Consider the following 14,171-nt stretch of genomic DNA (forward strand, 5'->3'; position numbering starts at 1 on the left):
TAAGCTATTAGTTTGAAATCTTTGCAACACATCGATAAAGTAAAACGCACTAAGCGTTGCAGCGGAATAGCTTAAGTGGATTACATGTATGAAGACATGGAATCCTGAGCCTAATTTAGTACTTTTATATCAAAAGCTTTGCTCTGCTGACATCCATCTGCATCACAGCTTAACCTGCACATTTAGAAAACATATGCAGGGCTGAGTACTCAAAAGCACTCAATGGTCACATGCCGAAATAACTTGAAAGATTGCTCTTAGAGCTATAAATTGAACTTGCCATCTCAAGCATCACACAAGAGTTTTATTTAAATAACCTGTGCACGCCAAAACTGTAAAACTTCTATATACATATCATAAACTTCATATGCGTCTGCAGACATACTTCGTTGTACTATACCATATCTGCAAGGATATCTGTGTGCCGAGAAGGTGGCCACCTTCTACGGTCACTGACCGGCCGATACGCTAAACCGGCTCACGGACCTAGACAGGCCGATACGCTAAACCGGCTCACGGTCTTAGACCGGCTGATACGCTAAACCGGCTCACGGTCTTAGGCCGGCCGATATGCTAGATCGGCTCACGGTCCCTTGTGTACACTAATCCTGTCTAACATCTGGATAGAACATGATCCGAATTCGATTAACTTCTGGTGCCAGATAGGTATCATACAAGCTCATAAAAGTTTTTGGCAAGTCAATAACTTTAATATAACTTAATTCATGTAAACATCATGAAATAGTGTGCACTTCAGATTTTGAGTTTAGAAAGCCCACCTGATCGTGGTCTGATGACACAAGTAACTTTGAACTAATGCTTTACTTCTTTTCCCTTGTATTTGACCTTCAGTATAAATACTGACTAATAAATAATGAGAACATGATATGAAATTTATTTAGAGAATACTTATGTTGGTTTTACGGTGATAATTCGGTTGGAACTTATGGAATGAAGATTAATTGCTACATGATGAACTTATCAATAAATACCAACATATTATCTAAACCACAACTTAAATTGCGATATTCATAACTCTGACGTTATTCAAAACTCCACTTACTCTAATTTAATAAATAGCTATTAACTGAAAATAATATAAATCTATTTTTCTCTTCTTTCAAGAACTTGAGTCTATAATAATCTAGTGTCTAGTTTATGCATAATTACATAGAGTAATAGCATAAATTAATTATAATGATCCTACAAGTCCAGGCTATTTAATAAATCAAGTCAATTATTAGCTAATAGCTAATAATCCTTTATATATATTTATAAGCTTAAATTAAAATAACTTAGCTCACTTTAACAAAATTAAGGGTCCAACTAAATTAATAATAGCACAATAATTAAATTAAGACCAATTTTAAACCAAAGCCACTACTGAATTAACCAACCCAAGCCCAACAGTAATTTAATTTACAAAAGTCCATCAGCTCTTATTAGCCCAAGTAATTGTTTAAGCCCAACTGTAATTACCCATTATTCTTTAATAAATAAAATCTAATCTAAACAAATTAATCACCCTTTTCCTTTTCTTCTACGCAATAGCATCACTCTCTCCCTCTCTCTGCGTTCTCTCCTTTTTATCTCTACTGGCGCTCTCTCCTCCTCCGGCAGATGTCGCCGGTCCTCCCCGCCTCCGGCGCGGCGAGGCCGGCCCTCTCCTTCCCCCTCCTTTTCTTTCTTCCCTACTTCCTTCCCAATTTCTAAAATCCCCAAATTATAGGGTTTGCTGCCTTCCTTTTTCCCTCTGAAATTCGCCCCTCCGGCGAGGCCCGCCACTGCCGCCGCCGTCTCTGTGGCACCACCGCCACCTCCGTCTCAGGTAATCTAGCTTCCTCCCTCTCTCACGATCGATCTCTCTCTGTCCTCTCTCTGCTCTTCCTCTCGATCTTCCCCTCTGCCCTCTTGCTTGCGGCGGCCGCGGCAGCGCATGCAGCGCCGATTGTCGCCGCCGCCCTGCTCTTTTCTCTCTCCCTCTATCTCGCTTTGCTTCCCTCTCCCTCTCACGTCTGTCTCTCATTCAGTCTCACTCTCTATCTCTCTTTATCGCTCAAACTCTCTCTCCCTTCCTGTTTCCCCCTCTGCTGTTGGCAGCCACCGCGGGCCGCCGTGGCGCGGGCAGCGCCGGCGGTCGCGCCTCCGCGTCGCGGCTACCGCTGCCTCTTTCCTCTTCTCCTTCTATTTCTGTTCTTTTTCTTTATTATCAAATTTTAAAACCTTAACTTAATAAATCTACAACTGTTTCCTATTTCAGGAATTGATCGGCGTCGTCGACTCCGGCGTGGCAGCTTCGTCTACTGCCCAAGATTCTACCTTTTCTTCCTTTCTTTTTATTATTGATTCGTTGTGAAACTGAAGTATAAGGATGATGGGGAAACTGGAAATTAGAACTAGAAATGTGTTTGTAGCTATGCTTGTATCTATTTAGTGTATCTACTCTGTTCTTGTTTACTGTTGTATACATATATGATGAATGAACTGTAATAAAGAGATACTACCTGCTTGGTGATTGAATTTCGGGGATGATCAATAATGGATGAATATTTGATGGACAATTTGCTGGTATTGCCGAATGAGGGAAAAACATCAGATGTGAGAGAGAAGAGATTTATATTGATTTGAAGTCGGTTTCTTAAGCAGCTGCGTGAAAAGCTGAAGGATACGTGCCAGACGAATAGCTAATCTGGATTAATAAATCTAATCGACAGCTTAGAGCTAAGTGATTCACTGCTAACACAAAGAATTGGGCTTGGGCTTCTTTAATATAATCAATGGCCCAAATGATAAAAGTATTGAGCTTATTTAAATTTAGCCCATATATACATGTATTGGACTCTATTCCATAACTTAATAAAATCATAAGCCCAAACAATAATTATTGGGCTTTTTTGCATAAAATTGAGACTTCTCTTTCTTTTTTAAAATCATAGAAAATAATATTAATAATATATATACTGTAGTGAAAATGCTGGGTGTTACACTCTAACACCATGATTCTCATTCCTAAGAAAGACACTGTTGACACGGTGTCTGATCTTCGTCCCATTGTGCTTTCCAATTTCTTTTTCAAGATAATTTCTAAGATTAAGGCTTCTAGACTTAATGTGGTGGCCGCCTCTCATGTCTCGCCTAATCAATTCGGGTTTATTAGTGGCCGGAACATCCACGACTGCATTATGCTTAGCTCGGAGGGTTTCAATTGTATGCAGCGTACTAACCGGGGTTTAAATATGGCTTGTAAAATTGATATTAGAAAAGCTTTTGATACGATTCGATGGGGTTTCATCACGCAGGTGCTTAGGGCGACTGGTTATCATGAGTATTTCATACAGTGGGTTCTGATCATCTTTGCTTCTGCAAGGCTCTCTATCCTTTATAATGGGAATCTTAGCGGTTATTTTGCTTGCTCGCGAGGCGTCCGGCAAGGGGATCCTTTATCTCCAATCTTATTTGGAATTGCCGATGATGTTTTGAGTAGCATATTTCAGAGTTGTGTGGAGTCTTCTCATTTGACTCCAATGGGTTTCAGCAGGACCAGGAATTTCCCAACTCACTTATTTTATGCTGATGATATCATTTTATTTTGCAAGGCTACGGTTCCTAATGCCTGCAAGATTCATGAGATTCTCAACTATTATGGGTCGATTTCTGGGCAGCACTGTAGCACTGAGAAATCGAATATTTTCTTTGCCAGAAGAGTCCCCACTGAGAGACGACGTGCAATTCAGCGGGCTTTGTCGTTCTCGATAGGAAGTCTGCCCACAACTTACCTTGGACTGCCGATCTTTGTTGGTCGGAAACGTGCTTCTTTCTTTATGTCGATTTATGATCGGATAATGCAAAAATTTGCTCGTTGGAAAGGAATCCAGCTTTCTATAGATGGCAGACTTTGTCTTGTTAAATCTGTCATCCAAAGTTCGCTGGTGCATTCGATGATGGTTTACAAGTGGCTGGTGCATTCTTCACTCTCTTGATAGAAAGTGCAGGAATTTTGTGTGGTCAGGAAATGTGGATAAAAAAACCTACTTGTGTGGTAAGTTGGGGGCGTGCTTGCTCGCCTAAGGAAGAATGGGGTTTGGGAATTCGATCTTTCACCCTTATGAATCAGTCTTATCTGATGAAGCTGGCTTGGAAGATGATCAAATGGGCGGACTGGGCACATCAACTTATTAGATCCAGATATCTCACTAAATTCGGCTATGCTAAACCCTCAATTGCTAATTATCCGGTTTGGGTTGGGGTTAAACATGAGGTTGATCAACTGGTGGAGAATACGTACTCTTGTGTCAGTCGCGGCGACAATACGTATTTCTGGCGAGATGATTGGCTTGGGTACAGGCTGGTTGACAAGCTCAAAATCCCGCATTACATGCATGAGTACCTTAACTTCTCTGTTCAGGATTATTTCTATGACGGGGTGTGACATTTCTCGGCTTCTTTTGTTAACCGCTTTCCTGAAGTGGTTGCTGACATTTTGCTTGTTCCGATGAGTGGCGATGTTGATTCCCGTTACTGGAAGCATTCGGTCAGTGGGGACGTCTCAGCTGCTTTAGCTTTCTCGAATAAATGCCATTGCTTCCCCAAAGTGAGGTGGGGATCGTGGATTTGGGAGCCGTTTATTCCTGTTCGTCGCTCCATTCTTTGTTGGAGGGTCATCCATGGTCGTCTCCCAACGTTGGATATTTTAATCCGCCAAGGTCTTTCTGCTCCTAATGGTTGCTTACTTTGTTTCATGGGGGCTGAATCTGTAACATCCCACATTTTATTATTATTTCTATTTCTATTTTGAGATTTAATGATTTATTAAAATTCTAGAAAATAGTCTCTTTATATTTTATTCTTGAGATTATGTGTAGGGGATTGCAGGAGTCTGAAATTGCGCCTAGATCAGATTTTATTATTGAGTGGATAATACAGATTTATTTATTTATTTTATTTGGGCCTTAGGATGAATTAATTTGTTGTATATAATTATTGGGCTTTAGTTTATGTTAGTAGGCTAGGTATATGACCTACTTTAATTTTATCTGATATAATATCAGAACATCAGTATTTCCGTAATCAGTTCCGATAATTTAAATGAACCGTTCCTATCGCTGTGAACGTGTGAAAACCGTTCCGATTCCCTCTCCTTTTCTGAAAACTTGCACAAACGGTTTCACAAACTGATCGTCGAAAAATTCTCATTCTTCGACTTTATATTCTGCCATCTTCTTTTCTTTTCACAACCATTCAAAAGCTCTCAAAAATTCTCTTTGTTTAAGTTCTTCAAGTATTCAAGTTTTAGTTGTTGCCAGGAAATCAAGAAATCTGGTAAGATTAAATTCTAACTTTATTTAATTTGTGAGTTTTCTCGGATTTAGTACGATTTTAAGTTTATTTATTATTTCGAATTATAGTTTTTGATTTAGCGTATTTATATATATTAAATCGTTGAGTACAGATTTTAAGTTTAAGTTCGAATTTCGTGAATGATTGATCTGTTTCTGTTTCAAAATTGCGGCTGTCAAAAGAATTTGATTATGTCGAAATTTTGAGTTCGGATATTTTGTTTTGGGAATAACCATATTGGTTTAAATTGTTTGAAAAGTTTTATATATGCACTAAAGTTGTCGTTAGTTGATGTAATTGCTTTTATAAAACAAAAGTCAAAACAGTACATGAAATTCTTGCTTTTAAGGTTATTTTCTTTATTCTCTATGATTGTTGAGATTTTTTTTTTTAAGGTTTTGAAAGATTGATTAAAGGTGATCGTACTGGATGATCTAAAAAGAAAATTATTCCTTGTGTTTCTATATTTTTATGTTTTTAGTTTATTTTATTTTAGTCTTAATTTTATTTATCCCTATTTCAAGTTGCTAATAGTTTTATTTGAATTTGATAAGTTACAAGTTTTATTTATTTATTTATTTTTACTTAACGAAATGAATGAAAGCAACAAAAGTTGTGTTGCTTAAGAATTTTATTAAGATTAGAAGTTGTTTTTTTTATAAATTCTTTCAGTTTCGTGACTTAATCAAATATAGAAATAGTTCAGTAGGTTGGTTTCAAAAACTAATAGATTATATCTATTATGTTGGTTTAAATATTAGGTAGTTTATTATTGCAAAATTTTGTATAATGTTTGACAGATTTTAGTTTTAGTTAAGCCTATATTGAAGTAATTATATTTATGTGATTAGGTGCGGCGCAATTAGGATCTCTATCCCCGAGTTAAGCATTAGTCAAGTTTATTACCAAGGATTTGAGGTGGGTAAAAATAAAGAAAATTCCTTTATTTCAAGTTTAAATTCCGCAAGAAAATGTTTTAAGTTATTTATCGAGAAAGTTATTTTATGTCCAACGTGTTTACATATGCTATGATTTATGAATGAGATTATGATGTGAGCATATAGCAATATGCCAAGTTTATGTTCCTGTGCACAGTTGAAGTGATATGTCCCATGTGTTCATACTTCCTTAAGTGTTGTATTGAAATGTGGTTGAAGTTATGTCCCATATTTCCTCTCTTGTTATTTAAGCAAGTTGTTGGTTTATGGTTGAAGTTATGATTTTATATTTCATATGCTATGTTTCACATTTGGACAAAGTAAAAGTTAGTTATGATTTCCCCCTCACTGAGTATATTTAAAATACTCACCCCACTTTGTTTAAAACCTTTTCAGGTGAGGAGCAAGGAGATGCGTGATGGATGTGTGTGGTGCTTAGGGTATTTTAATCATGTTTTCTATAGTATTATTAAAGACTCTTTGTTGGTTAAAAAAAAAAATTTAGGATTTGAAGTTTAGTTTATTTTGATGGTAAAGTTTAAGAGTTTCTAGTGAATCATATTTGACTTTCTTACATTATGTTAAGTACTTTGATAAATTAGTGTTATGTTTTATGTCTAGTGTGTATGGTATTTTTCTAAAAATGATTTTTGGTCAATTTACTTTCGATTATTAGGTTCTCTACAGGGTTTGAAATTAGATTATTTGAGTTTGTCAGTATTTTTACGAAAATACTTTATGATATTTAATTAGATCAAAGTTTATATTTAAGGTGTTACAGAATCCATCTCTCACTTAATGTGGGAATGCTCTAAGATTAGAGTGCTGTGGAAGGAGCTCCTTTCATGGTTTGAGATGGACCATCTTTGGGATTGCATTGATATTCATGATTTTCTCGTTGCGGCTTGGAATGCTCCATTTAGATCTCGGATTAGGGCCTTCTGGAAAGCTGGGATTATCTCCCTTATGTGGAAGATTTGGGACTGTAGGAATTTGATCATCTTTGAAAATGCTAGTTTTGATGGGCGCTCTGTTTTGGCCTTCGTGAAAGGCTTTTTCAAGGAGATTGAAAACATTTCTCTGAATTTGGGCAATACTAATAGCTCTTGGAACGATTATATTGTCTCAAGAAACCTTGGAGTGAACAACAAAGTGGTGCCTCCTCCACGTATGATTGAAGTGCATTGGTGGCCTCCGGTACTTCACTGGATTAAAGTCAATACTGATGGCTCTGCGCTGGGCACGCCGGGCATCATTGCTGCTGGAGGGGTTTTCAGGGATAACTGGGCTGTTGTCCGTGGCTGCTTTCATATTAAGGGATGCGTTGGGTTTGCCTTTGAAGCAGAGCTTCTGGCGGTTATCACGGCCATTAATATTGCTCATAATAGAAATTGGTTTCATCTTTGGATTGAATCAGACTCGACCTATATTGTGCGGCTTCTGGAGTCCAGGACGATGGATGTCCCATGGCGCTTTATTGCATCCTAGAAACAGGCTCTTCATCATCTCCATGATATTTCGTTGATTGTTACGCATATTTATAGGGAAGGCAATCAGCCGACTGATATTATGGCTAACAATGACCGTCGGGAGGGATGGTGGCCTTTCGCTATCGAGGAAATCAGGCTCGCGATGTCTCGGGACATGTCAACCCATAGTCATGTTAGAGTTATCATGTAACTGGGTTTTGTTATGGGCTTGCTTGGTTGGGGAGCACGTTGGGACGCTTGTTCGGGATCAGCTTGGTTTTACTGGTTTGAGAGTTTGGCAAATGGGAAGATTGTTCGGACGGATTTTTAGTTCGTCTAATTGTAACCCCCAACTTTCATGTGTGGGGTGGGGGATGGGTCAGAGCAGATGGCGTGGTGGCTTGATGGATCCTGTTTCGTCGAGCAGCTGGTGGTCAAGATTTCAAAGTTGGTTCGGGCTTTTCGTCGAACACTCAGTAGTCGTTTTATGGTCTGGTTTTATGGAGCATACTTCGGGGTCACTTGCTAGGATGAGATTGGGCCCGGACTCTTGGAACTGGGAGTGGTGATTTTGAGAAAGTGTGGCCCGGTAACTCGTCCTCAGACCAAGTTCACTTGTGGTGGTTGCCTCTTCTTTTACCGGCCCGACACGTTGCTCCTCTTAATTTGGAGAACTCTTCCTCGGTTACTTTCTTCAGTTTCTCGGGCTCTTTGGTTGGACACTACCGGCGGAGGCTTTTTAATGGTAGTGTTGCTCATGTTGAGAGGTTTTTTGGGTTTGGGCGTGGTGGAGAGCTCCCGGCGACGGCGTATAACCGGCCGGGCAGCTTTCTTGAGTTGAGCTGGTTCTTAATTGTGCTTATGGCGACGGCGTATAACCGGCCGTGTAGCATTCTTGAGTTGGGTTGGTTTTTACTTGAGCTTACGGCGACGGCGTATAACCGGCCGTGTAGCTTTGGTCTCGAGTTTTGGCATTTAGGCGACGACGTCTCACCGGCCTTTTGCCTTTGTTTTGTTACTTTTCTGGAAGGAAGAGCCGGGATTGTTTGGGGACGATGGTTAGGCCGAAGTTCCGGAAACTTTCTCTTCCGCTCTCTCCTTTCTTTTCTTTTTGCTCTAGACAGGTACTCTTTTTCCTTTTCACGGTTTTTCCCACTGGGTTTTCCGTGAAAAGGTTTTAATGAGGCTCGGCCCTTAGTCTGCTCTTCCTGTGCTTTCAAGGGTGGTTTTAGGTTTTTTTCTTTTCTTTTTTAATAAAAACGCATTTTAATAATAATTAAATGCAAATACGTGACTATGTGAATTTATTTCATATTAACATCAGACGAGCTCAAAGGAAATGGTCTTACATTTTATTTTTTATTTACTTTTAATTGGAATTGAGCCTAAATAACTTACCTAGTTTGGGTCTTATTTAATTTTAAGTTAAGATTATGTGTATTTTTTTAGCCCATTTTTATCCACAATTTTTTTTAAAATTCATATCAACCCACGTAGTCTTATTAAATTTTGTAGATTTTTTTACTTTTGTTTTCGTAGAGAGATTTATGGGTTATGTTTTTGGCAGCAGCCATGTGTCATATTCATCAAGAAATTCAACCACGTATCACTCTACCATTCACCAAATCTTAAGCCAATCACCTTACATGCATTTTACTTTTCTGGAATAAATTTGACATCTCAAGCTCATTCATACCATTTTCACAGTAAACACAATTCTTCGTTCTATTTTCCTTACTTACAGAATTTCAATCGAAACACAAGAAATCTCTTTGAACAATATCTACCTCAAATCAAATTCAGCCATACACCAAACAAATCAAAGAACACAACTTGTAAGTATATTTCTCAAGTGTTTTTCCCAATGCATAAGAAAAGATTGAATTTTTTTCATAAGAAAAGATTAAAATTTCTCTTCACCATTTCAAATGAATTAGAATACTAGAATGAGATAGAGGGTGGTTTTGAGATGATTTGAGGAGGGGTGTTGGGCGGCGGTTTTTAGCCGGAGAAGGAGAGCAGCATCGGCTGCTCGGCGTGGCAAGAGGAGGAGGCATCGGCCACGGCGCTGCTGCTGCTGTGCTGCTGTCGACATGGCGCCGGCGGTGCCGGATCTGGAGGAAATGAGAGGCAGCGGCGCTGCTCCGTGCAGGGACGGCGGAGGCAGCTGCTGCTGCCGGTCAAGAGGGAGACGGGGGAAGAGAAGGTGGCAGATGCTGCCGTGCTGCTGTCGACGCGGCGCCGGCGGTGGCTTCCGCTGCCGTCGACGGAGAAGAGGGAGAGGTGGGAGGAGAAGAGAGAGGGCTGGGAGAAGATGATTTATGTTTAATTTACACTATTTTTAAGGGTTTGAATGTGCGTGTTTAAAGATAATCTTCTGGAATTTGGTGCGTTTATGGTGTATTTTATGCTTTGCAGGAGATTTAGACTCTCGAGATGGAAGAATGCAGTTTTGGATGAATCTAGCGTTTTCCAGAAGAACCGACATCTCCAGAGCAGAGAAATCACCATTTCACTGAAGTCAGAGGAATCGAAGCGAGTGCGGAATCGCCAGAGAAATCAATCAGAGGAGTCGCTAGTCAGAGGAATAGAGAAGCCAGAGCAGAGGAATCACATATTCCTCTGCCGAGAGTCCCAGTTGCCAGAGAAGTCACCATTCCTCTGAAGAAAGCCAGAGCGAAAAAGGTCAGAGGAGTTGATTCCCCGCTGACCAGAGCTGACGAAGTACCAGAGATATCACCCATTCCTCTGGCGATAGCAGAGAATTCACCGTTCCTCTGGCAAATGCCAGAGAGATCATCATTCCGCTGGCGACCCATTTCTCTGGCGAGGTCAGGGAAATCATCCATTCCTCTGGCGAGAGCTGCGAAGTCGGCGCAAGTGGGAGAGTTTCTTCGGAGTGCGCATCTAGCTGGAGAGTTGCCTTAATTCACACGATTCTATTGCTATTAGAATTCTACTTTGCATGGAAACTTTTATGGTGATCCAAAGGAAATCTGAAGCTTATAAATAGGCCTTCCTTTGACCTATTAAAAAAAAAAGAACCCCGAACCCTAGTATTCATACTTTAGTTTTTAGCTTTAGAATTTTATTGCTTTCTAGTTTTTAAGGTTTGGATCAAGATTGAAGATTCAAGCTGCTACATCCGTTCTTATTCAGTTTTTATACAATTTGTTTTTACAATTGCGTTCAATTTAATTATGTTTATGTTTGATTTTATTATGTCTGGCTAGTTTCCTTTAGCTGATTCTAGGGTTTGTAAATAGTTGATTGAATTTATGTGATTTATTTGTTAATACCTTTGTGCCTTCCAGTTTATGATTCATAATTCCTGGTGCTTATTTTCTTGTGAATTATCTGATCAATAGTTTGCATGTTTAGCTATTCGGTTTGAGACCTAGCGGAGATAACTGTTTAGCGGATTCAGGAATGTATGATATGATTTTAACCTTGAGACCTAGCGGAGATAGGTGGATCATAGGGAGCTATTCTTAGGAACTTTTGGGAGTTAGTAGATTTTCTTGAGACCTAGCGGAGATAGAGAATTTACTAATCTACGATCGTTGCTGCTCTAGCGAGAGTAATTGATTAATTAAGTGATCTCTCATCATAACTGGATTAAATTGGTACATAGGATTAATAGATTTATTATGTGGATTTAGTTAATGAATTTACTACCCTAGGATCAGTTGTCTTTTAATATTCGAATTTTCCTACATCTTTTTAATCATTGTTATTTGCGTTTTAGTTTAAAGTTAATTAAACCTTCCTTCTTTCGTTTGCCTGAATATTACTAGAGTGTAATTAGGATTACTTAGAGTGATTCGTCATAATAGTCCCTGTGGATACGATACTCGATTACTTAATTTGTGCTACAATTGCACCGTGTTAGTTGCGGTAATTTGTTGCTAATAATTTAGTGATCAACTTTTTGGCGCCGTTGCCGGGGACTATTTAGAATTGACTTTAATATTTCTGATTAGACTTAAGCATTATTTCAGGCGTTATAAATTTTTATTTTATTTTATTTTTAGTTTTTAAAATTTCTTTTCTTGTTTGTTGTCTCAGGCGTGTATGATCACGAGATCCAAAGGAAAGGAACATCTAGTACCTTTGAACTTGGAAATCGAAAAGCAATACAAAAGAGACAACCGCGAAAAGAAGAAGCAAGCAATGGCAGAACAACAGAATAACATGGACCTTGAAACTCTTGTGCGAGCCGTGACACACCTTCAGAGGCAGCTAGACGAAGAGAGAGAGCGCAACCGGGCTCCTCCACCAGAGCCACCACTGAATCATATGTATCAGCCTCGGGTTGATCAATTTCAAGGAGGCAAATGGGGACCAACTGTGCAGGCCAACACATTCGAGCTGAAGCCGGGATTGATAAACATGGTGCAAGCTGAGCAGTTTAGTGGAGCGGCTTCTGAAAATCCGCATGCTCACATTACCCAGTTCCTAGATATCTGCGACACCATTAAGCAGAATGGAGTGCCACCTGATGCCATCAGAATGAAGATGTTTGGATTCTCTCTTAGGGACAGAGCGAAGGAGTGGTTCAAGAGTCTGGACAGAGGTGCTATTACTGGATGGGAGGATTTGTGTAGAGCTTTCCTAGCAAAATACTTTCCTGCCTCTAAAGCTCAGAAAATCATTGCAGAGATTTCTCACTTTTCCCAGCTAGGAGATGAGACCATTCATGATGCCTGGGAAAGATTTCGTGAGCTGCTCAGGAACTGTCCACAACATGGTTTCACGGAGGATCAGCAAATCATTCACTTTTATAATGGTTTGACTGGTCTGACAAAAAGTATGGTGGATGCTACTGCAGGTGGATGTCTTCTCCATAGAAATACAAAGGAGGCTTATCGTGTGATAGAAGAGATGGCCTCCAACAGTTATCAATGGCCGAATGACAGAAATTCCACGAGAAGAATTGCAGCTGTGAATGAGGAAATAGATGATTTTAAGGAGAAATATGAAGCTCTTCACAAGCAGTATGAGTTGGAGAGAAAGGCACTGCTAGCTAAAATTCCTCAGCAGCCAAGTTTACCTGATGTGTCGTAGTTCGAAGATGCTAATTATGTCCAGCGGCAGTACCAATTCAATAGACCAAACTATCAAGGACATCAGGGCGGAAATCCACCGTATCATCCAAATAATAGGAATCATCCAAATTTTTCCTATTCAAATCCCAACAATGCTTTGCAGCCCCCACCTGGATTTTCTGTTTCTAGTGGGGGAGTCATCAATGAGCCAAAGAAAGATTCAATGGAGGAAATGATGAAGCAAGTATTGGTGAAGGTCACCGGGATGGAGACAAACTCGGCAAACTTGGGAACCAAAATGTTCAACATGGAGCAAAATGTGTCAGCACTTTCTAAACAGGTGCAGATGTTAGAGAATCAAGTTGGTCAAATGGCTAACCAAGCAGCTGCACAGCACAAGCCGGGCCACTTTCCCAGCAACACTGAAATTAATCCCAAAAATCAGTGTAATGCAATTCACTTGAGAAGCGGGACCCAGTATCAGAATCATCCGGAGCAGCGGGATCAACCAAAGCAGAGGGATCGGCCAGAGCAGAGGAATCACCATTCCTCTGCAGAGCAGCGGGACGGCAATAATGGAAAGGAGATAAATGTCGAGATTGTTGAGGAGGATGACTTGGAGACGATTGTGCGTGAGTCACCGTCAACTTCTAAGGCATCATCAAAAACCTCTGATGCTAAGAAGCCTAATCTTACTCCTACGTTTCCCAGGCCAGAGTACAAGCCTGTAGCACCCTTCCCGAATAGCCTGGCAAAGCCAAAGATGGATCAGAAGTTGGCCAAGTTCATGGAGATGTTTTCAAAGCTTCACATCAACATTCCTCTACTTGATGCTTTGAGAGATATGCCAGGCTATGCCAAGTTCCTCAAGGATGCAGTTTCCAACAAGAGAAAATTGGGGAAATATGAGATGATTAATCTTTCAGAGGAATGCAGTGCAGTGCTACAAAGGAAGCTACCATTAAAGCAAAAGGATCCAGGGAGCTTCACTATCGCTTGTGTGATTGGAGGGCAGAACTTCTCCCGTGTTCTTTGTGACTTAGGGGCAAGCATCAATCTGATGCCTCTCTCTATTTTCAACCGGTTGGAGATTGGAGATATCAAGCCTACCTCTATTGCATTACAGATGGCAGATCGTTCCATAACATATCCCAAGGGAGTTGTGGAGGATGTTCTAGTGCAGGTCGAGCAGTTTATTTTTCCTGCAAATTTTGTAGTCTTGGACATGCCGGAGGACAAGAATACTCCATTGATTTTAGGACGTCCGTTCCTGGCTACGGGACGTGCGTTGATAGACGTTCAAGAGGGAGATCTTACTTTCCGCGTCAATGATGAAAAGATGACACTATCCATCTATGATGCAATGAAGAAGCCAGCTG

The 14,171-nt window shown here is 40.0% G+C and overlaps 2 long non-coding RNA genes and 1 other non-coding gene across 3 annotated transcripts; 2 read left to right on the plus strand and 1 right to left on the minus strand.

The window, feature by feature from the left end:
- The first annotated feature begins 1,370 nt into the window (after window positions 1-1,370).
- Window positions 1,371-2,510, plus strand: LOC130988581 (uncharacterized). The gene is made up of 2 exons (XR_009090140.1): window positions 1,371-1,828; window positions 2,261-2,510. It is a non-coding gene; the product is annotated as an uncharacterized LOC130988581 (long non-coding RNA).
- Window positions 2,511-4,772: 2,262 nt separating this feature from the next.
- On the plus strand, window positions 4,773-6,955 carry LOC130988582 (uncharacterized). The gene is made up of 3 exons (XR_009090141.1): window positions 4,773-5,319; window positions 6,189-6,255; window positions 6,672-6,955. It is a non-coding gene; the product is annotated as an uncharacterized LOC130988582 (long non-coding RNA).
- Window positions 6,956-12,391: 5,436 nt separating this feature from the next.
- On the minus strand, window positions 12,392-12,498 carry LOC130991109 (small nucleolar RNA R71). Its single transcript, XR_009091072.1, has one exon. It is a non-coding gene; the product is annotated as a small nucleolar RNA R71 (small nucleolar RNA).
- Between the last annotated feature and the right edge of the window lie 1,673 nt (window positions 12,499-14,171).

Source organism: Salvia miltiorrhiza, chromosome 6, assembly GCF_028751815.1.
Source record: "Salvia miltiorrhiza cultivar Shanhuang (shh) chromosome 6, IMPLAD_Smil_shh, whole genome shotgun sequence".
In the NCBI taxonomy this organism is placed as follows: domain Eukaryota; kingdom Viridiplantae; phylum Streptophyta; class Magnoliopsida; order Lamiales; family Lamiaceae; genus Salvia; species Salvia miltiorrhiza.